This window comes from Dromaius novaehollandiae, chromosome 3 (assembly GCF_036370855.1).
Source record: "Dromaius novaehollandiae isolate bDroNov1 chromosome 3, bDroNov1.hap1, whole genome shotgun sequence".
NCBI lineage: Eukaryota > Metazoa > Chordata > Aves > Casuariiformes > Dromaiidae > Dromaius > Dromaius novaehollandiae.
The window spans coordinates 107,063,450-107,087,144 of NC_088100.1; positions in this window are offsets into that span (position 1 = coordinate 107,063,450).

Consider the following 23,695-nt stretch of genomic DNA (forward strand, 5'->3'; position numbering starts at 1 on the left):
CAACTTGTCTGGCAAATATGTTTCTACTGTAGCGCTGATGAAAATTGTCCCCCAAATGTTTATAAACCTGTCCTATTGTGAAGGACTCCATATAGAAAGCATTACTCAGATGAAGAGAGGACCTCATAGTTATCAGCAAGGTGGATCTACATAAGTAGTTGTGGGCTTTGCCTTTTGCAAATGAAAGCCCTTCAGATCTGTTTTGCTAAGTGCCAGGGACTGTTTATTTTTATGCTAGCCATCAGCTGTTAGAGGTCTGAGGTTAGGTGATAGCATGGAAGTTGGGAGATGAAGGTCATAGCCTTGGCTGTTTCATTGGCTTGTCAAGGCTGTAGTAAGTCATAGTGTGTCTCAGTTTGCCCTTCTGTTGAATGTATGGCTGCAGCCTTTCTGCTGGCTGCTTTTGTGAGGCTAAGTAGGGTTTGTGAGATGTGAAAAATTGACCTGCTCCAGTGGTGTTGGGGACACTGTGCACTTTAGGGTCCCTTTCTGGAAGTTGTTGCTCCTCCCGCTGTAGCAATGCACTATCGATATGAAAGGGGTGATGTACTGCAGAAGGGCTGAGCGGGGAGCAGCAAGGGTTGCCATAATGGGCAGAGGCCAAGGGGACCCCAGCAGTCTGAGTTTTCTACGGATTAACAGATATACCCTTTTATCCTCTGCTTCCCACTTGGTCTGCTCAGTCCATACTCAGCGTTACCCCAGTGGCCTGTTTTCCCCTCCTGACAGAGGCTGACCTGTTTACAGACCAGCTCCCTGACTGTGCCAGATATGGGGGCTGATGGTCCAGCAGATGCTTTGTGTATTGTGTCTGGAGGAAGATGGTTAGCTGTTTGGCTCCGGTGGAGAGAGGCTTGCAGGCATGGCCCTGGATCCATGACCTATCATGGATCAAGAAGCTGTGATGGTGAACAGTAGTTACTCCTGGCCTAAGAAGTAGGGTATCAGGTGAAAAAAATTGCAACTGTGAATGTTTTCCAAGGGCAAAGATGCACAGACCCAGAGCCAGAGGAGGGATGGTGCATGGAGGAGAAGAGGAGGAGAGTGTGTCTTGCTGTGAAATGTCTCATACAGACCAGAGGAAATGTCAGAGGGGAGACTCTGCCCTGCTCTGCAGGAGCCCAGGGTGGCCTTGAAACAGAGTACAGACGGCAAGGTACCTCCCTCCACAGCTACCAGCAGTGTGGATTTGCATTACAAGTCCTGGGTTTCTGCTTCTGCATTTGAGAACCCTTTAGGTCTCTTTAGCTAGGAGCGAAAGTTTATTTGCTGTTATGTTAACCAACTAACTGCTGGAGGCCCAAAGATACACTGGTCTTCCTTGGAAAGAGTTTCCCCAATTTGGGTCTAATCGACATTCGGTCACTCACTGAAGGATGAAATAAATATCCTTGTCACTACCCACCAGCCACAAAACCCCACCACTGCTGATGTTGTGCTCTCTTCCTGAATGCCTTCCAGAACCTTGAGCAACATGGTGCAATAAATATTAAGCCATAGTTTACTGCAGTGTAACCTATGGCATATCAAGTGATAATTTTTCCCTCTATATCCGTCACCTAGAGCTGTCTGACTGCTCCTGCTCTCTGATTATCTGTGTCACATTGAGCTTTCTATTAAAATTTGACACTGAAAACAAAACAGCAGCTTTTTTACTTAGCCCCCTTCAGTCTAAAAAACCCAGCAATCCAAATAAGCAACCAAAACTCCAAACAAAAACAGATGTGAAAACCAACAGAACAAGGAGGAGAGGAATACTCTTTCTACCGCTAAATAAAATATCGTCGTTTATTGTATCTGCTAATGTAGGAATGCTTGAGGAGGACAGAAGAGTCATTTTTATTACACAGATAATTCTTAATTTCTTCATCTGGTGCTGGAAATCCACTTTGAAAACTGAGGGGCCGCCTTTGGACCTGGGGGCACAGTCTCACATTTGGAGGCAGTGGTGCTTAAATACCCCCACTTCTGGACTCGCTCCCGTTCCCCAGAGCAGGCCGAATGCCGTGGCAGTGAGCAGGGGCAGTGCAGGGCTGTAACGGAGGGGAGGGAGGCAGCGCGCGTTGCCTGCACCATCGGCAGCCCCAGCGGCACATGGCCCCTTCTGTGCTGCATCCCCCCTGCCCCCAGGGGCGGCGGGGTGCTGTGGCTGGAGCACTCACGGTGCCTTCAGGAGAGACCCCGTATTAATTCCTTCTTGTGCCAGAGATACCCTATCCTGTAATGCTGAACCTCAGTTTCCTATCATTAGGTGCAGTGGGAAAAAGGGCCATTTAAATACTTGTGAAGACTGGACTAAGGGTGTGGGTATGGTTTAAATTAAGGCGTGATTTTAAACTAATAAAACTAAACCTTACCAAAAGGCTTGGGCATATACTTACTTCAGTTTAAATCTGGGCTGTTTAAGTTGCTCTTAAATCATATTATACATATAACTGTATTTTAACTCACTTCTAAACTAAAATAAAAATATCCAGACAGTGCTTTGCACAGCTGTTTAACAACTGCTAAAGACATAAATAGACATCAGGTACTAAAATATTGTGTTGATATGGGTCATATAAACAGAAGAGAGCAGAAATACAGTAGTCTTTTTAACATAATCTAATTTTATGTCTAGACAAGCTTTACTCAGAGTCTGAGTTTGCCTCAGTGATGCTTCCTGGTACTTGAAGAGAATATGGTGTCGATAGGTACAGTATGGTCTTGCTTCCCAGTGTTACTCTTTTTATTTGGTGGGCTGATGTCTGTAAGACAAATGGCACAGACATTTTCAACACTGTTATTGGAGTCACATGACATTTTTTCCATGTTATCATGTGCCCCCAGTAACAGCAAGTGCTGCTGGACTGAGGGGGAAGTCTGCAATACTTTTAGCACTGTTAATATCATGGTTCTGCTCATGACTAACAGAGGTTTCGAAGGCAAAGGTATAGATTAAAAGAAAACAAAAAGATGGAGGCAGCAATGAACACTTTCCTTTTTACCCGCGTTTTTCTATGCAAGGGAATAGGACTTCTGCTGATGCCTTTATCTATCCATTGCCATGAAAATCATTTTGTGTCCTAGTTTTAGTAGTGCTAATTTTTTTTTCAGTAAGTGATTATGTTTTGTGGTCAGTTTAGACTTATATATAGGTACAGCAATATGCTATAAAATGCTACCCCATAAGCTGTATATAGGACATATCAAGTAGCCTAGAGTGATTACATTAATAACTGAAGACTCAACCCTTTTTACAATTTTGTGTTGCAGCAGGATGAGCTCACTGTTCCTGAGGAAGACATTAAATCACATTTGTGTAGAAGGTAGAGGGACCTGCTACATGACTACTGTTTCAAGAAAATATGATGCAGATACAGACTTAGATCCAACTATGGAAATTAGCCGCTGGGCCCCTCAGGCTTTCTGGCAACCCACATGCTATTGAGGAAGAAGAAACAGCTGCTTCAGCTATCACTGGAAAAGATGACAGTAAAGGGAATTAAGCCTTTCAAAGGGGTCCAGGTCCCTGTGAAGGAGCCGCAGAGCGCTGAGCCGGTGATGTCATGGAAAGCCATGGCGTCGCCAGACATGGCACCTAGCCGACCTCCTCGTCCAGCATGCGCTGAAGCAAAGGGGAGGTTTGCCAGAGGCTTCAGAGAAGAAAGGATACATGGGGCTTCAGTCCTGATGAGTGCTCTGACCACTGTCTCTGCCTCATGCATGGCACAGGCCACCACACTTCACCAAGGGATTTTTGAACTGGAGGGACTGACTTTCTTATGCAGTAGGAGTGGGCGCAGAGCCTGTTACAAAGCTTATATGTTGGAGGCTCCTTGTGATTTCAGAGGAAAGAAAAGGAAAAAGCCCTACTTCCTCTCCTGTGCTACTGCCCCTGGAGATGGCTCTCGAACAAGGGAGGTGTCTCCCCAGATAGAGCTCACTTCAGTGCAGCGCCACAGGTTCAGAAAAAGCAAAATGGTAGAGAAGCAAGACTGCCAACGGGCTGGAGGTATACTGAGTTTGGGCTTTTTCAGAGGAAATGCTTTGATCTGTGACTTCCCTTGATGTTAGACAGCATGGATCTTCTCTTGCATTTCAAAGCAAGGAAAGAGCAAGGGCCCTGTGCTTAAAAGGTGCTTGGTTCTGGGTGTGGGGTTCAAAATGCTGCATCAGCAACCCAAATTCTTTATCTGCTGAAGGAGAGCTGGTGGTTCAGAAGAGGGTTCAGGCACCCAGCCTGTTGAATGGGGAACATCTTGGGGCAGTTGGGATCAGCACTGTGGAGAGGAGGTGTCCTTAACATCGTCTTTGCCCCAGACTTAGAGCTCAGCCCACAGGCTTGTGAACCTCACATGGATTCTTGTCTTGAAACACCATCAAGGGTTGAGGTACCTAAGAGGGAGCAGACAACCTGTATCTGTACGTCATCCCGCACACACTGTGTTTCCCCAGGCAGCCGGGGACCTGGGTGCTAGGCCCCTCTCAGCTTGACATGGGGCTTGAGTCTCCTTAAAGGAGGTTGTGTTATGGGCAAGGTCAGGTGAGGGATACTTGCGTCCCACTGTTGAAGCTGGGCCATTGCCCCTTCAGGAATGCAGGCTTCCTGCGGCCAGAGAGAGCAGAATCTCTCACACACACATCTATATACAAATACATATCTGTGCCTGTCCACTCACCCTGTGCCAGGCTGAGCATTCCTCAGTTAGGGCACAAGATACGAGCCTTTATGTTCAGGCTGATTTTGAAAAATCTACATTGATACAATAAATAAATGTGACTGAGGTTTACAGTTCAAACAAGCTATGAGGAGTCACCACAAATCAGCTTGTCATGTTGCCACCAACTTTACAATCAATCTCACACAAGGGGCTTATACTCTGACTCCTTTCTTCAGTTTGCTTATTTTTGTGAGCTAACTGGCTGTAAGGAAGTCACTAAAAGATGACTAGACTCAGACCTTTCTGCTTTGAAAGGAATGAAGCACTCTTACACAATAGCAGTAGAGCCTACTTAAAAAAAAAAGATTGGGGAAAAAAGCAAACAAAACCAACTGCCCGTGTTCTAATGGCTTGGTTCTGGTGTGGGCCGTCAGAAAGGCCTATTAGAAAATGCTGCTGGAGCAGGCGGAAACTGAGGCAAGTGAGGGCTGAAGTAGTTATGCTGTACCATAATAAATGAAGCCCTGGTTTGTAACCTTTGAATGATGTGTAGTTAATCTCTGTTACACAGCTAAAATCAGCTTTTGGGTTCCCTCACAGTTACCTCTTTTCCGGAAAGCCTCAGCCCAAAGCCCTGTTTTCCCCTTATGACATTGGCATGCGGCTTCCTCCACCCCTCTTGAAAGGCCTGGCTCAGAAAAGAGGTGTCCGAGTTTAGCAAAGCAGGTCCACACTGCTCCTACCACTCATGAGCTCGGGTCCTGCCAAAGTCAATCCAGCACTTGCTTAAGGGTTTTGGCTGAGCTGAAGAAGCACCTTGCAGGCCGGGTGCTGGACCGAGGGACGTGGTGTCACATTGTGGCTAGACGGGGCTCTGAGGCTCTGGGCTGCGATCTTCCCCAGGTCCTGCCTGTCTCCTGAATTTGCTAATCTTTTATATATACTTAGTCTCACCTCCTTCAGCTTTAACTGGCTAAAGATAGCTGCGCAGTGGAAGCCTAGGCTCCTTCTCTCCTGAATGGGGATAAACAGGCACCTCCTGTGAGGGGCTCATCTGAGCTTTTTCAGATTCCTACCCTAAAGTCTTTGGAACAGGGACTCTCTTTTAGCATATATGGCCACTTGGCCTAGTCGAGCAGGACCCTCACTTCTTGCAGTAAACCTGAAAGTAGCAACAATAACAAAAACAGTAATAACTCAGAAATAAGGGATCCAGCTAGAGCATTGTATAGGAACAATATAGCCTCTTTTGCTTTTGCATTTACTGCTATTTTGGACTGGGCTAATGGTTTCCATGTTTTTTCCACAATGACTCCCAAATGTTTTTTCCTGATCAGCATGCTGAATGGCTGTTTCATTTAGCACATAATCATTAGCTTCACTCCTTGCTACCAGACAAATTATTTTGCCTTTGCCGTCACTGAAAGGCATCTGCCATCTGCCAATTCACTCATAACCATATCAGTGTTGTAACATTGCTTATAATAGTAATAATTATACATTTGGCTCCCATCTCGTGCTTTTCATCAGATCTCAAAGTGCTCAAAAATCCAAACTGCTCTGAATCTTGTTACAAAACTCATTGTCACTAACTTTATCCAGAAGTGCTATAGTCCCGTTTTAGCTATCCCGTTTCAGACTGTTTACCAGAGACTCCTGGCAATTTTTGTGTGAAATGTTCCTGTCCCAAATTAATCCCTTTGACTTTGTAAAGCAGTTTTCTATCTAGTTCCAGTCTACCCCTATATTCTTAATGCTCTGTAACTCTCCACTTCAGTCATAACTCTTCCGTGCAGCATTTTGACAGTTTTTGAGTGTGGCCAAAAAACTGCCGTAATGCACGCTCCCAGCTCTATTCTAGGGCACTTAAGTTACAAAATCTTAGAATCAATTATATTTGTTTAGACTCATATTTACTGCTAATCAGTCTAAGGGAACCTAACTGCATCTTAGTAGGTACAGCTTTCGTGCTGATGCAGTTGGAAACTGGTGTAAGCAATACTGACTTTTAGACTCTCCCTTTTATATCTGGCTAACCTGAATTTCCACTCTTTCTTCTCCATACTATAATGTCCTTTAAGAACTCAGCAAATGTTGAGCTCCACTGAGATGAACACATGAGCTCTCACACCTGAAACCTTCTAGACACCTATTAAACATTTTTCATGCCTTTCCTTCTCGGAATGCTTGTTTAATAATAATAAAAAAGTAAAGGTGTTAAAGCAACTGCTCTGGAGTCTTTTCAATTTCCAGCTCTTCTACCTCATTTTGAATGCCTCATTGCAGTTCTCATGTAGCTTGTCTGGGTCTGGAGAGCCCACATTAACACAGATAATATTGTGTGTATGCAGAACAAAGCAAAAAGTGAAGAGAATGAGAGAAGTGATACAAAGGGATTTTCCAGCTCTGTCAATAAATTTACCACAATAATTACTTCCTTCAACATGTTTGTAACTAATGGACCTGCATACAGAACTACTTACAACATAATACTTTCGGTGCTTAGAGTTCCTTTTTTGTTTGCAGGATATTTGTGAACAGTGTTGAATGTCTCAGATCTTCTTATTTAAAAGTGTTTTTTTGGGTAGCTGCTGAGATAAGTGGTTGTGAGCTAATCACCCCAGCTCTACATGGGGCGTACACATAGCTTATTACATGTATGTGCAGTTGCTCACTTGCCTCACATTGTACAGCTGTCGTTCCTTCTTTTGTTAAGACCTTTTAGAAAGCCTGAAGATATCTAAGAAGTCTGATTAAAACTACCCTTTAATGGTCCCACCCAGATGCAGAAAAGCAAAGGGACTCAGAGACAGATGTTCCAGTGCAAAACCAAGGGGACATCAAATGAAGCTAACAGGAGCCAAGATCGAGGCAAACAAAAGGGGAAACTGAGCTGCAAAACGCCTTTCCAAAGGTGTGGTGGATACCAGAAGTTTAAAATGCAAGGGAAGATAACTAATTCACATCAGAAATCCATGCAGGGTCGCTGAGTTTGCAAACACATCAGGCGTAGGAAGTCTCAGAAGTGACAAGGGTAGAGGCAGGGAGCGTACAAGAGAGGAAGTGTTAAATGCACTTGCCCTGTTTTTTTGCTCACCCCTAGCATCCTCCAGCAGCCCTTCTGGAAGGCAAGACTCCAGCTTAGTGTACAGGTGCTTTTAAAAAGGCTCCGACAATATTTTCAGGGGTGAACATTTCAGGGCGAACATCACTTCAGATGCCCATTTGTAGACACGCTCATGAAAACTACCTCTTCCAACTAATACTATTGTTAGCAAAGTGATACTTCCATCAACAACGCTGAAGAAGTGAATGGTAAAGAAGCTGTAGAAAGCAAATGTCATTGAATACAAGACAGAACTGAACTGGGACAAATATGTGCAAGAAACTTTTCTGAGTGTTTACCTAGTGCTTGCAGCTTAATTTTATTATTGCGGAAATAAAGAAAACAGAGATACTTCCCACAGGAACAGGAAAAGCCTTTGCAACATACCATGCTGTGAGCTGATAAAGAACCCCTTCGCCCTTTCTACTAGAAAGTGAAGATGATGTAACAACTTATGTGTTTGCCAAGGCAAATGGGAATGAGGATTTCCTCAAACTGGAGGCAGGCTCATTCCACTCATCCTTTTCTTCTTCTTTTTAAAGTTTTAGCAGGAGGATATTCCTGGGGAGGCACTGCAACCACTGATCAGGGTCTGTTGCCTGTTGCAGATGGTACTGAGGTGAAGATGAATGCCAGACACATTAGGCTTAGCAGGATGGGTTTTAGCAACTTGAACATGTTGATGAAAACAGGAAAGCTAATAAATCAGCCACCAAGGACCAGACTTGGAAAGCCAGTCTCTGGGGCTTTTTTTAATGTGGGAAGCTTCTGGGGCACAAACAAATATCGCAGACACATATTTGTTGTTTAAACCCAGCCACTCTTGTAGTCCATTTGGACATTTAACTGACTTTAAACACTTTTGAGTATAAAATCAGGCTGAAAATCAAAGCCAACAGAGCAGATTAACCTAGGATGGTGCTGAGAAATGGGCACTTCACCTCCTGTGGTTAGTCTAGCTTGTGCATGAAAAGGACACCTCTCATTCTCTTCTCTGGCCACAAATTTTCAAAGTCTGAACATATGGCAAGCTATTGAACAGGGCCACTATTGTACCAATGCAATAGGACATATAAATTTTTGTGGTATATTGTGAAGTAGCCTAGAGGTCAATCACAGTTGCCATTTTGAGAAGACTCCAGTGGAAAGATTTGAGTGTAGGAATCCTTTCTGAGCCCACAGAAGAATATATGAATCCAGCCACTGTCATTAATATAGTTCTCTGTATGCATTAAGATGGTTGTATGCACCTTTGCCAAACTCTCTATTTCCTGGAGCTTTTTTAATATAAAAAGAAGAGAAGAGAAAAGAAAAGGGGAAAGGTTGAAACAAGTCTGGTCTGAAACTATGTAGACCTGGCTAGAACTGTGTGAGTTACTTATGTAAAGATAGTTTTACTTCCTAAGAAAATATGAGGGGAACTTGAACCATGTCTTCCCATCTTCCCCTGCTCCTACTTCCAAGTTGCTTCTTGCTCCATTACAGTGGTTCTCCATTAAGGTGAATGATGTTTTCCTGAACTGTGATTTAAGGAGAAATAGCTATTTTAATTTCTAGAGCTATATTTAACAGCTGTTTAATTTACTAAAACGTGGCTTTGCAGAAAGCTGACTCAGGATTATTTATATGTCAGATTAAAAAAAAAAAGAAGTAGGATGAAAAGAATGGAAAAGGAGATGTGAAAAATAAAGCTTTTCTCATTCCATCAATTGAAATGCTGATTTTTTTTTCTCTCAACATCTTCCATGTCTGTCCTGCTTGATTCCTTTCAAATATCCTGTGTTCCTTGCAATGAAGAAGTGGAAAACTCTGCACTGTTAGAAATTACATCTTTTTGATCTCAGGTCCAATGGACATTGCTGTGACTTCAGATGCTTTTGGGAGCATTTTTATACTTGATCGCTCCTATGAAACTATGGGAAATAATAATGCTCATAGTAATAGTGAATAGAAAATAACAGGCACTTCTAAGTCAAACCATTTCCTTTTTGCAGATGACAAAGCTATTGCAGGGCATAAAAAGGCCAGGTAAACCTTGGTTTCTGCCCTGATTTCACCTAAGAGTAAGATCTTTTTCTGACCACGGAAGTCCTCTTGTTTCTCTTTGGAAACGGGAAGGCTCTGCGTGACCCATACACATATGAAACTCCTGCTATGAACTCATAACCTTGGCAATACACTGCATAGGTACACAATGGCAGAATTAACTGAAGATATTTTGTACCTAGTGTCCATTTAGAATACATTGGCACCTGTGCCTTTGCTCAACGGGGAGCCCTGCTCCCCTTCCCTCAGTGTATCATTCATTCACAGATATGATTTTTTAACTCTTTACAAGTGTGTGGAGTATCAAACTAGCCATCCCTAACACTAGAAGATTCAGGTCTGAGCTGCAGGTACAGTAGTGAGGGCCCTTCATTAACAATCCTTGCTGATGGGAGGGTGATGCAGGGAGCCATGAAGGAGATTGAGTGAGACATTTGTCACAGCTTCTGATTTGATGAGGATATGGCTGCAACAAGCTGTTCCATTTCCTCACTTTTGGGTCTGGAATTGAAAATAGAAGAATAAATGCATGAATGGATCTGCACAGGTTCCTCTTATCCTTTATCAAGCTGGAGGCACTGAGAAGAGCTCAGGCTTAGTTAGCTAGAGCTTATGGGAGGGAAAACTGGTCAGCAGTGTTCTTTTAAATGGTGGGGGTGAACAGGACCAGTAGTGTAAGAAAATCAATATAGAAATCTCCCATTGAAGTCCATCACTTGAAATAACCCATTCAAAGCACCTGTAGGCTGGTAATACCTCTGTGTACATTTCACGAGATCTGATGCCACAGACAAACGAATCCTGGGTCTCACATATTTATCTGTGGTCTGTTGTCTCAGCTGAAACAGAAACTGTGAAATAATGCATCTATTAACTTTCCACATCTATAGGTCCTCAATCAGCCTCTGGGCCAGGGCAGGGGGGAAGTTCCTATTTCCTTACTTTTTGAATTGGTGAGCTCTTGCGAATGATTGTGGTGAACACTAAAAAAATGGATTTGAAACTTGGCTACTTGAAGATTACTGGTAGAGGAAATGGATTTTCATGTTTGTGATTTGTACTGTATTGGCTAATTATATCCTTCACAGACCAGAAGCAGTACAACAGGCTCTGTATAACTACCATTTCCAATTCTTGCAGAGTTGCCCAATGCAAGGGCTTGAAAATGCTCTACAGAACCAGGAGCAGCTAAGGAAATTTGTAAATCTTTGTAAATAGCAAAGGCAGAGGAGATTTCTACGACTTGAGCACAACCCATTTACAAACGTGAAACAACAAATGGTGACATATGTGGACAAATTACTAAGGAGAAACTACTTGGTCTGCTCTAAGGCCCTGCCTTTTTTAAGGAAATTCTTGTCAATGTAGTTTTACTGAAATAGTTATCATTGCTGTTCTGGGGCAAAGCCCCATATAGATTTTTTTGCAGTGTCTGAAAGCCAGCTTTACACAGAAGGAACTTATTACAATGAGTTATCTCACCAGAGTAGCTACACCACTGTGAAACCCCAGGGCCTAGCACATGAGCACAAAAGTCTCCATGAACACACATGCACAATTTGATACATTAATGTGCATAGATGGGCAGTCATTATATACTGACTTACAGCTGAATTAAGTCAGCACTACCATCAAGTTATAATAGTTAAAGGCAGCTCAAATTTGGGGCTTGAACTGCTTAACAGTCTTCCTTTAATCTGGAATCCATGGTGTTTTCAACAAGAAGTATTATCCTATTTTTCAAAGGTCAAATAAATCAACTTTAAGCTCATGAAAAGGTAAACACACCGATGCCTGCATAACTTTTCTGAGTTTATGAGATATTCTGGCAATGGGAATACAAAGAACCATCATAAATCCTACTGCACACAAGCGTCTAATTCCTGGGGTGGGGTGTGTATGTGGGGGTTCCTCTACCATTCAATGCAATTTCCCCTGAAGCTATTATTAGGAAATATTAAATCAAGTGGAAGTGTAAACCCCAGTAGGAGCATACTTTTACGCAGGAGCATTTTCCACTAGCCAATTCTGAAAGAGTTACCACATTTGAGAAGGGGATAGAAGATAGATCAGGAGACATCTTCAGTGGTGCTTGATGGCACCATTTTGATACTACATAAACAAAATTGTAGTTACAGATGAAAAATAACTCAAGAGGATTACAGCCTGTGTTTTACAACCAATCCTTTTGAGCTTTTCTATTATCGTTATTTTAATGGTTGTAAAAGTATGTTGGAGATCTCTTTCAGCACATTCATATATATATATATATATATATATACTTATATATATGTATGTATACATACACACATATTTATATGTAAAAGTAGTCCATTGTAAATACATGTCATTCTATAAACAACTAGACTGTGCAAGAATATAAATGTCTTTTAAAGACCTTTTCAGCAAAGTGCTTAAATTATAGGCTCTCATTTCTGAGTCCTGGCTGTGATGAGATCTGGCTGAATGTCAACAGAGATGCCTTTAAAACAGTGATTATAAGAACACTCCATGAAGCAACATGAACATTCTTTACAAACAAGGGCTGTTAATGAAGAGCAGCGGAGTTGCACGGTAGCTGACAGAGCAGCCTTTTCTCACTCCTGCAGCCCAGCGCCCCTGAGCGTGGTTTGGGAATGAGTATTTTTAGTGCCGGGGTACCCAGGTGGGCATGGAGTTCAGCTCTGGCTGCACCTCGGCTCTGTGCAGCCCCAGGGTTGGGTGCTCCCTCAGTTTCTCCTAACTCTCCAGCTCTCTTGTCTGTGAAGGCTGGACGGAGGTGGGGTGGGGGGGGGCGGGGTGGAAGGGAGTAAGCAATGGGTCGGTGTTTTCTTGAGATGTTTGGTAATTCAGCGGAAAGGAGCTGATCCAGAGACCTGTCCGTTGCTGGGAGTCTCCCCAGTGACTTCAAAGGGGCTCTGAATGGAGTACAGAGTCAAAAGAAGAAAGATAAAAGTAGTGTTTTGTGATAGTTTGCTTTTCTTGTACTGGTTAGGCAGCAGAAAGGAAGAGTATGAAGAGTCACCTAAAGATGCACCAAACCCTCACCACCACCTACCAAGGTCTGATACAAGTCTGAGAGCAGAGAGCAGCTTTCCCATGGCTAAATATGCTGGCCTGGGGTACATACTCATCCGCACACATCACCACCGTTGCTGTCCCTGTGTTTGGGTCACCACAGCATTTCCACAGCTTTGATGCTTGCGCTGCTTCGGCGAGCTCCTGGGGCAGCCAGGATGAGGAGGGGGGCACCTGTTCCCCCGGGACCCTTGGGGGGAGTGTTGCCCCACATGTGGGTGCCGGGAGGTTCCTCGCACTGTATGGCATGGTGGGCAGCACCCACCTGCAGCTGCGTCCATGCAGCTTCACACCAGTGCCTCCCTGCATCCCCACGGCAGTGCTCTGCCGCGCGGTGCTCAGGGGCTGATCCCCGTGCTGCTGTTGGTGTTGTTCCCAAGGATGTCAAAAGGAAAAGGTTGGCAAGTGCTAATGCAAGCTGGGACTAAAAGCCGTGACTTAATAGTGGAAATTTTGAAATAGGGAAAACCTGCAAGTAGCCATTGTGTGTGTGTGTGTGTGTGTGTGTGTGTGTGTGATTTAGGGGGGCAAATAGACATCTTTATTTTATGTCTGATTTGATTTTCCCATTTGTAAGTCCTCTGAAGATAAATACAGGAAGATTTCAATTCATTAAACAGTGGTATTTTGGTAAAAAAAAAAAAAAAAAAGAAAACAGAAATCAGGAGAGGCTGATGTTATTTTAAATGGCCCTTGTCTCCATTTATACTAAGCAAACTGAGCCTGGGGTTTGTCCAAAACAGAGCAGAGAGACCACCGAGTAGTCTCATCAGCAGAGCACTAATTGTGGCCATTTATTATAGTCACTTATCTGATAGTAGCTTCTTTATCCCTGATAGTTTTACAGGGATAAAATCCACCAGGCATTCGCACCAGTATATAAACATGTTACCTTGTGGCGGAGTGTCTGTTACTTACTGTCAACACTTGCCAGCAAAAAAATGCCTATCTCTAGCTTATATGAAGTAATGATGAGTTTAATATGCTCCAGTGAAAGCCACAGAATAAACAAGGCATCACAAGTGTTTGTCTTGTCTGGCCTCTTAAACAAATAAAGGTGACTGAGAAGTACAAACAACACTAGGTTGAGGCTTATCAGTGTGATGGTCGCAGCGCCGTTAATGCAGACTCCCCTGGCAAGTGAGAGCTGCGTGCTCTGTAATTATTACAGTAAATATTGAGTGAGAGCTTTAGAGCAGACACGGCGCAAGTCTCTTCCTTGGGCCCCTTCAAAACGCTGCAGTATGAAGCTGTCATGCCGCGGCCATTTCGGACGTAGTCCTGGGCTGTTTGGTCACAAAATAAGGATACGGGGGAGGACAGAGATGGATGGGGACCCAGCACAGTCTCAGCGCCACCATTCTCAGCATGGTCCCCGTTATTTGCTCAAAGCAGCATTTTCTTGGGAGAACTGTCCCACTCAACTCACCTTGTCCCCACAGACCCAGTGAATAAACAAGGCAGACTTGCTTTGGCAGTGCAGGTGCCACACAACGCGAGGAAGGATCACAGAATCACGCTCAGTGCTTTGACGTCAAGCAAGGGAAATCACTCTAGCAAGTGGTTATAAATGATAAAAAAATATTTTTTAAATTATTATTTTACTGCTGTCACTGGATCAGCCTGAGCAAACTCATTTTTCATGTGACCAAAATTAGTTTAATTGACAAAACTTGATGGACTGATGGACAAAAATTGAGGATGAATACGTCAATCTGTGAGTAGAGCCTTTGTTAAGGAATCATCCCTATTAAGGAAGGCACTTAAGATCATCCATCCCCTGGCTGACAATAAATAAGCTAGCACTTGCTTGGCTGCACTGTTGATCTTATGATAAGTGATGGAAATACGCCCCATTTGTCTTAATGAAATATTGTGGAGAAGTGGAGTTAGCTACCTAAGATAGCTGTTTTTAATGTCAAACATTGCAGGAAATCAAGAGAAAGGAACATTCTGTTTTGGACTGGACATTTTGTAGAGGATCTTATTTTAGTCACTGAGCCTGTGAGGGTGGATCTGCGTAGGCACACACGTTACATAAAAATTGCAAAAACTTCTATAATTTGCAAAGGTGTTTGGAAATCATCAATATCAGACCTTTGCTTCATGGGGATGCTATTGATTTTCAACTTTGCAGAGTCAGCTCACTGTATCCTCTGTGCAAAATACCCCTATGCCAAATATATTCACTTGCAACAAATGTGAATTTTCATGCAGAACTGCCCTTCCTGTAACTCAGGCCATCAGGATGGGAGCTTCCTGCTTTGTTTTAGCTGGAAAATGTGAGGCAATTGCTGCTTCATCATCTCTCACAGTGAATAACAGACTGACTTGAAAGCTTTATTGTCTGCCTTCACCATGCTTATTTTCAATGCTGCAAACAAACAGCTGTATTGTTGGGTGACAGCATGGCTTTGATTTGGGTCTAGAAGATCATGTAATCTCGAAATTGTTTGAAGGGATAATTTCATTTTGAATTGCTTTGGCATTGTAAACAAAATGACTCAGGACCAGACGAAATGCACTGTCAGTACAGTCCACCTGTTGGCTAAGTCCTTCTAAAAATATATAAGTGGGAGGCAGATGTATCTGAAAGATCTCATGGTTGGAAAGGTGACCATAAGACCATATCAGCAGGGAGAGCTTGTGGCTTGAGCAGGGGGTTATCCAGCCCTACTTAGGAACAATCACATGTCCGTACCATTGAGCAGCTCTTGTAATGAGACCAATGAATATTTTATTTGCTGGTGGGCAGAGATTGATTTCATATCAGCATTTGCCAGGTGGACAATCTACCAGCCAGCAATGTAAGTGGTTTACAGATACGTGTTTTATTTTGCAGCTGGGGTCAGCTAGGAGCATGTACCCTGTCAGGTACCAGAGCTCAGAAGAGTGGTGGTTTCTCATCAAGCAATGTGGCTGCATGACCACACTCTAAGCCTGAGTGCATCAGTGACAGTATGATTGCAATCTGTGACAGACCGCGCATGGAGCCGGACCACCTCGTGGAGCCACTCAGGATGTGATGCATCTCCTGCCCTGTGCCGAGGAACAGCTGTCTGTCAGCTTGACCTGCCTGCGGTATGGCTAGCACAAGGGTTTCCAACTCGAGGAATCAGCATCACCACTCAAGAGGAATCATTTTTGTTCCTGTATTGAAAAGTAAGCCAGCAAGAAGTCACCGGGTGGCCTAATATTTTCACCACTGAGCAGAGATCCATTATCAAGGTCACTCAGAAGTGTAAAGATAGAGGGTCCAATTTCTAGCTGTAGTCAACAGAGTTGTGTATCAGCGGAAAATGTGGCCCAGTTTTTCTAACCAATAGCTCAGCAGATCCAAACCTGGATATGAAAGTCAAACTAATCTCTTTGTACAGGCAATCAAAACTCAGTGGTTCAAGCTAATTACCAACACTGTTGATGGTGCATGAACCAGAAGAGAGCTGGCTACTTTTCCCAGGGCTGTGCAATTTCTAAGCTGCTAACAGAGTAGAAAATAGGAAAACAAGGTATTATTTTTTGTCAGTAAATGAAACATATCGGACTCAAATTTCCTGCAGAAGACAGCAGATCCATTGAGTAGAAGTGTGTCATTTTTATAGTCATTCCTCTGAGCACAACCACATTTAAGAAAGCCACAAACCTGAATAGCAATATGATTTTACATTAAAAAAAAAGATTTAACATGTTACTGTACATTTTCTCTGGGCTACAGGGGAACTGTTTCTTGCTTAGCTGTGAGTTCATAAATTATCAGGTTGAGTTCATGCACTATCATGTTTCAGGACAGAGCCGTTTTACAAATAATGCTACACAGTCATTCATTGGTAGGTATACAGGGAAAACATTAAAATATGACAGATTAGTATTGCAGGAAAACAATACAGAGGAGTGGGCAACTGATTCTGATAGAGTTAAAAATCTGTTACCACTTCAGTGGTTGTTGCTTAATCTCCTGTTTTCAGAGTTGACAACACGATCATAAAGTTCACTCCTGGCTGAATCTTGGCACAGAAGTTTTTCAGTCCAGAAGTGAATTCCAAATACAAACATCAGTGCTACTATTAATAAAATCTCCTCCTTTCAAATAACAAAAGTGCAAATAAATGCAAAATCTGATTTGCAATAAGGGCTGTTTGGGTCCAGGGAATATCTGGCTTTGTAAAAACAACTTTGCAAAGACAGAAATACAATATATTAATTATGATGGTACAAAAATATGCCCCTTGCACTGAAACATCTACACTTCTTTAATAAGAGGTTTTGAAGCAAAACCAGGGAGTTCCTTTAACTTTTTATTGCTCTATGGTCAGTAGTACTACTGCAAGCAGATAGTAAGGAGAAGTGAAGCTCTATTTGCAGCCTATTGAAATCAATAAACTTTGGGTGTAGCTCTGGGAACAGACAAACTCAGGCACCTGACCTGCAAAGGACTGGTTACAGAAATGGTTGTTTAACAATGCTTGACATTACAATGGTGCTGAGCTGGGGTGAGGTTTTCCTGGAAATACTGCTTTTCCCTTCAACGGGGGTCATTCTCAATACCAAAAGGACTGAAATTCCTTCTCTGAACAGCCCTGGAAGAATGAGGAGAAAGCTTCATTTTCTTAAGCCTGGGAACCAGTCTTCCCTGTTGATTGAGTAGGAGATTGTATTTGGACGATGGGACTTCTAATCCCAGCTCTGTAAGAAACTGCTTTTGGTAAATCTTTCCATTTTCAGCATTTCAGTTCCTCATGTGAAAAAATAGGTGCAATGACTTTTGTTAAGCAATTTGTGATCCTCAGAGGAAAAAATTGTCACGTAAGTACAGTGTAAACAGCTCAATCTGAATGGCTTTGAGATCTGGCTTAGTGATTACAAACAGTGTCTCTCCCAGTACTCCCTAATTTTTAAAATGTAACACTGCAGCTGTGACTGTGCTACAGGGATTTCATAGTTATGTAAGACCCTATTTGCAGTGAACTGTTTGTAAAGGTGTAACAAAGACCAAGTAAAGTTGTCATAAGGCCTTAGTGTGGGAACGGGTGGTCGTTTCAAGGTGCATCCCATTATATGCAGGGTAAGCTTGTTAAGATTTAGTTAAGTTAAGATTTATACCATGGCTTAATTACAATTTTTTTTACAAATGTAGTTTAATTATAATTATAAACAAGTTTTTAGCTTTTTAGCAATTGCGTGTGTCATTTCTTTCGATAACTACATTTCACAAGTTATTTCTTTAACTCTTAAACTAAAATCTATATTCAGATAGGTAGCTATCAGTATCTATTCTTGACCTATATTCTCTCTTCCCTCCTCTTCCCTCATCACCAGCTGGAACTTACAAAATCAGCTTCCTTAAGAGTATTTTGATGCTTTCACTGCCTGCCAAAATCAGAAAGTATGGTACATACAGAAAACCAGACTTCAAAGCTAGTGAAGTTGGGAGCATGCTCTTATGTTGTCTACTACTCACAAGTGTAACGTGCTTGGGCCACAGTCATGCTAACATTTATGTTTGCAAACAGTCTAATTGAATTAGAAACTTATGTTATGGGATGCATATGAACATATAGGAGCCGATGGGACCAAAAGTAGATAAAATACACTGTACACCAAAACCGCTTCTCAGTCACGTTATTCTCATATTACACCAGCACTATACAACAGGCTGAAATGGTCCTGAATTCAGGTAAAATAAGTAACATTGAGAAGATTCAGGCCCGTTCCTTGAAGACCATTGTAATGTTTAGGCACAGAGGGATGGATTACATATTTTTGAGCCTGAATTCCATCTCAGAAATGTGTTTAATCCCCTTTTTAATACTTGTGTGAGTGCCAATAACATCTTTTTGTTTGCTCCAGCAACAGCAGTCAGTCAGTCAGATGCTAGCAACTACTTCTTCATTCAGTTGTCCTTTGCATGCTGATTAACACCACATAAGACAGGGAAGAGTAACCTTAAACCACAAGCTTACCCTGCATATAATAGGATGCACCTTGAAACAATTTTGATGTCTCCATTGAAATGAGCTTAGGTTAAGCCTACATAAATAGTGTCAAAGGGGAACACACCCAGAACGCTCTGGGAGATCATGATAAACACTCCTGATGTTTTGCAGCTGTGCTCATCATCTGCATTTCACAATAAAATTTTACAAAGCATCCAGACACCCAGCTGGTTGTATTCACTGGGAGATAGTTTTCTCCATGATGGCATTTCACTCTATATCTGTTGTCCTGCATTATTCCCTCCCCAACCTTCAGTCCTTGGCACTTACTTCTTATTAGGTATGACAAATTGTGGTAATTTTAGATGTGTCAGACTCCAGGAGTAAATTTTACTTGTTTAAAAGTGACCCCCCCCCCCAAAAAAAAAGTTTTTCCTGAATAGAAAGTGTCCAACTTAGTTAATTGCATCAAAGAACATGCTATTTCTAAGTATTGGCCAGGTATTTTCGAATCAGTATTTGACTGTGACAGTAATTTCCCTCTAAAGTGACTATGTCTTGATTCTGAAATTTCTGCATACACAGTTAAGTTTAAGCATGTAAGTGATCATATTTCTCCTCTTATCTCTCTGTATTGAGATCTCTAATATCCTGAAAGTTAAGTATAGCTATTTGCAGGATTCGGGACTCCTTTTGAAAAACTAAATAAAGGAAACCTAGGTAAAAGGACTCACACCTGAGTGTCCTCTCACTGACAGTATATCACTAGCATAATTCCCTTGATGAAATTGGAATTCGTCCTGATTTACACCAAGAGCATTAATGAGAGTGGGTTCAGGTCTTAAGTGCTTGGGTTTAGCTGTATTTCTTCTGTTTTCATTCCTTCCCTGAAGATTCCCAGGAAATCTCACTTCAGGGAGATAAGTGCCTAAAAGAATGTTCAAATTAATTTCAGACCTGCCTGAAATGGCCAGGCAGATAACCAGTGAGAGGAAATACCCCAACTAAGGGATTTATTGCACTATCACTGTTCTTTGCCAAGTTGCAACATCTTAATCTTTCATGATGACATTATTATGAACCAGCAAGAGCAGAGACAGTCCTGAGAGATTGCCGGTTCAGGGCTTTGTGGGTTTCCTTGAGACCTCCTAATCCTTGGTGTGGCTTGAGCCAGGCTAATCTAAATGTCCTTCGGGTCACCGAGGCCCAGTGAGATGTGAAGTGAATTTCAGGGGGAGCAACTTGTGTCTCCTGACCTACAAACCAAGCCAGTGCACCGTCACTGTAGTGCCACATGATCTCTGTTTTGGGGGTTACCAACATATGGCCTCACCAGCAATTTCCTAGGATCTTGAATTTGGGGGGTGGTAAGCTCCAAGAGTACAGAGAGCAGGTTGCTAGCATACAGGCCTGTGAAATAACCAAGAAAATGAAAAGGCCTCTAGTTTATAATCCTAGTGGAGACTCAGAAGAAGACAGGAAGCAGACAAGAAATTGGTCTTTTTGTCACCCCATTGTGCACCATCCTGTTTTCTACAATATCTTCAGTTTTTGTGTGTTTTGAGGGAAAGAAATAGTCCATGTTAACTGGTAATACGAAAAGCCCTAAATGGACCATTTCTTGACAAACTATGCATTGCACCTTTGACTTTTAAAGTGAGAATTAAACATAAAATGACTCTATCCCAACTTTCAGGATTACAATAGTTTTCTCTGATTCCAGCCCAATTGCTTGGCTTGTAGGCTGGGGTCTGGGTTGGTCTGGACAGTCCCATCTTCTCCTGAGGTTAGATGTCAGTGTTGAGTCTGAGACACATTTCAGACAGTTTGCGTCATTGTGTAAACAGTGATAACAATATTTAATGATGATAAATCTGATTTTCACCACAACACTATAAAACAACCAGCAGAATGAATTATGCAATTTACAGCTAACAAAAAGGCAGCCAAAGGGAAAGCAAAGTATATGTACAGCAAAGAGACAAATTTAGTGGTCTGAGACTATAGTGTCATTTGTTTTTGTGTTTAGTAGCACTTAGCAGTCATGGTGCATAAATAATCTTTATTACAATGGAACTCAGGAATGCTGCTGGCGACTGTTTCCTACTAAGCAGGACAACTGCTTCGTGCAGTGCAACAGGGTATAGCTTGGATATGGAGGTTTCATCAGCTGCTTATTAGTCCCCCGACACGAAAGGCCTGATGCTCAGTGACACTATGCTTCTCCCCACCCCTGGGATGTGTGAAAACTCTGTTGCTCTTTGAAGCCACTTTCTGTTCCATGTTAATGAAATTCTGCTGTTTTCTTACTAATTTAATTACCCAAATGAATTTTAAGTCTACAGTCTTACAAATTATACAATGGCAAGAAAGAAAAGAAAAGAAACATAAAGGAAAATCACATCGAGGGGAGCTACAGAAACATAAACATTTCTATCTTATTTTTGGTTCATTTGTTTGTTTTTAATACATGAACACAAAAAAGAGGAAGAAAAATAAGGAGCAGCATCTGTAAACTGTATTCCTTCCCTTTTTCTTTCTCTGGTTCCATGCCCTCATTTTCCTTTTAGTTATTTTTGTTATTAGTCAATATAAAAATAATTTTAGAAATGTATGATTTTCATACATTTCTCCACTTTTTCAGTGAAAAACATGGGACACAAAAAGTCAATATTCCTCAAAAGTTCCCAGAAATGTACATATTGAAAATAACAAAAAAGATCTTGTTTTTGAAAACTGAGCATGATTTGCTTTTCTACATAGAAAAAAAAATCCAGAAATCTCAATTACAGCAATGCTTTTTCAGAAACATTTCAATCAAAAATTAACATTCACCAGGAGTAAATGCTGAGAGAAAGACTGCATCGGCATCAGCCGCCATTTTATTATTGTGATCCTATTTCGATATAATACGTATAATATTACATACTATAGAACAATGATATGTGCAGGAATAAAAACTCAATACCTTGGCCTGCTATAACCATAGACGAAGGAGAGGAGAGAGGTGAGATTTTTATACCTTTTCCCTCACCCTGCTTTTTGAAGGATACTGCCAAGAGAAGATACAGATCTCTGAAGACAACGGTGCAGCACAGTACTGGGGTGTCCAGCTTGGGACCAGCGGAGTGCCCTCTATGGCACCACAGAGGTGTCCTCTCAGGCTCCTGAGGGGTTCCTGGAGGGTTATTCCAAGGATTTTCAAAGGTTGTCTTGCTCAAGGAAGAGCCAGCACAGAGCCAGACCAACCATGGAAATCCTGAGACACTGTAAGACTGGGCAGCCCCATGCAGTGCCAGCTGCTAAAATTTGCATCTGGGGCCAGCCCAAGTGTTTCACCCTGAGCCCCAGGACTGCAGTGATGTGACTGGGGGCCAGGCAAGAGGAGGGCGCTGGGGCAGGTGGGCACGTTGGAGGACGAGTTGCCACAACAGGCCCTTCTTTTCCCTCAAAACTCCTGCCGCAAGCTCTCTGGGGATGGCAGCCGGGGCCCGTAAGCTGCTCGGTGCCGAGTCTGGTCTGCCTGGCATGTCCCTCTGCCCCACGGCAACGCTTCCGGCAGGCCCTCTTGTGCCCCCGGCCATCCCTTCTGCAGGCAACACGGTGGGATTCACCTCTGGAAACCTGTCCAATTCTGCCGGTGAGTGCTGGAAGATAGGGGCAATTCAGGTGTTTTGAAAACTCAGCACAATGGTGGCCTCATGTCTGCGAGGGCTGCTTGCCACCTGCCTGCAGAACGGGGATAGCTTTTAAACACTCACCCATCTCCGACAGTGCTGTGAAATCAGTAGCTTCTCTGTCCTTAAGTCTACTGTGACCTGCAGTCACAGTTTCTCTAAGAAGAAAGTGTCTGAGCTTCCTCCAGCCCACAGTGAAAAAAAAAAATCAATATACCAGAGTGAGAAAATGCCAGATTGCTCAAGCTCTCCATTCTTATGGCATCTAAGAGGATACTGTAAATTACAGGGTAAACAACTTTTGAAATGACATAAAAAAGTGATGTGTCACTTGCCAGTGTCCCTTTAACTATGAAAAATAACAGCAACATAGGAAAAAATGTAAATTTACCATCAGGCAGATCTTCTCCCACAGCATAATGCAGAATTTGATGAATAGAATGAATGAAACAACAGAGGATCCAAGCATTACACAACAGCTATAATTGTGTTAACCAGCTGTAGTCATCTGCTGCTTCCAAAAAATGTTCAGAGCATTTTGACAGTGTCGCCTGTGTGGATTGGAAGGCTGCAGCAAAAATGTATTTCCATTTATTATTCTAAAAAAGAAGGTCTATTCCTCAGTGTCAGATTTTGCTTGGAAGGTGCCAAGACAGCGCAGAGTGACGAACGGGATTACTTGCAAAGCTGGGAAAAAAGCAAAAAAAAGGCAGTATGTCTTCCAGTGAAGGAAGATTTTGGATGAGAATACGCAAGAACTGCTGGATCCAGTCATACCAGTGACCAGTCTAATCTTATGTCCCTTTCTGAGAGTGGTGGGAGTACAGTGCCCATCCACGTCTCGGTAGCATCCAGATTGGAGACTTTTTGTCCCAGGAAAAGGTGTTTATTGGTACGAAGGCTGACAGCGGGCTGCTATTTTGAAAGTGTTATGGTGTGACTGACTTGGCTGCTTGCAGCAAGGCTTGGGAACTAGGCATCACAAAGCCCAGCTTTCAGGCATCTGTATGCAACATGCGGTGAAAGCTGGAGACGGGCAGCAGCTGAGCCTGGAGCTACCTAACTTAGCTAATAGGAAAGGCTGAGGAGAAGAATGGGCATCCAAGTCCTGCCTCTCTGGCAGTTTGACTGTTGCACTCGGACCAATGCCACTGCTAAGAGATGCTCAAGCCAACACTGAGCCCAGGAGCAGCACAGATGCTTGCTGAGGGT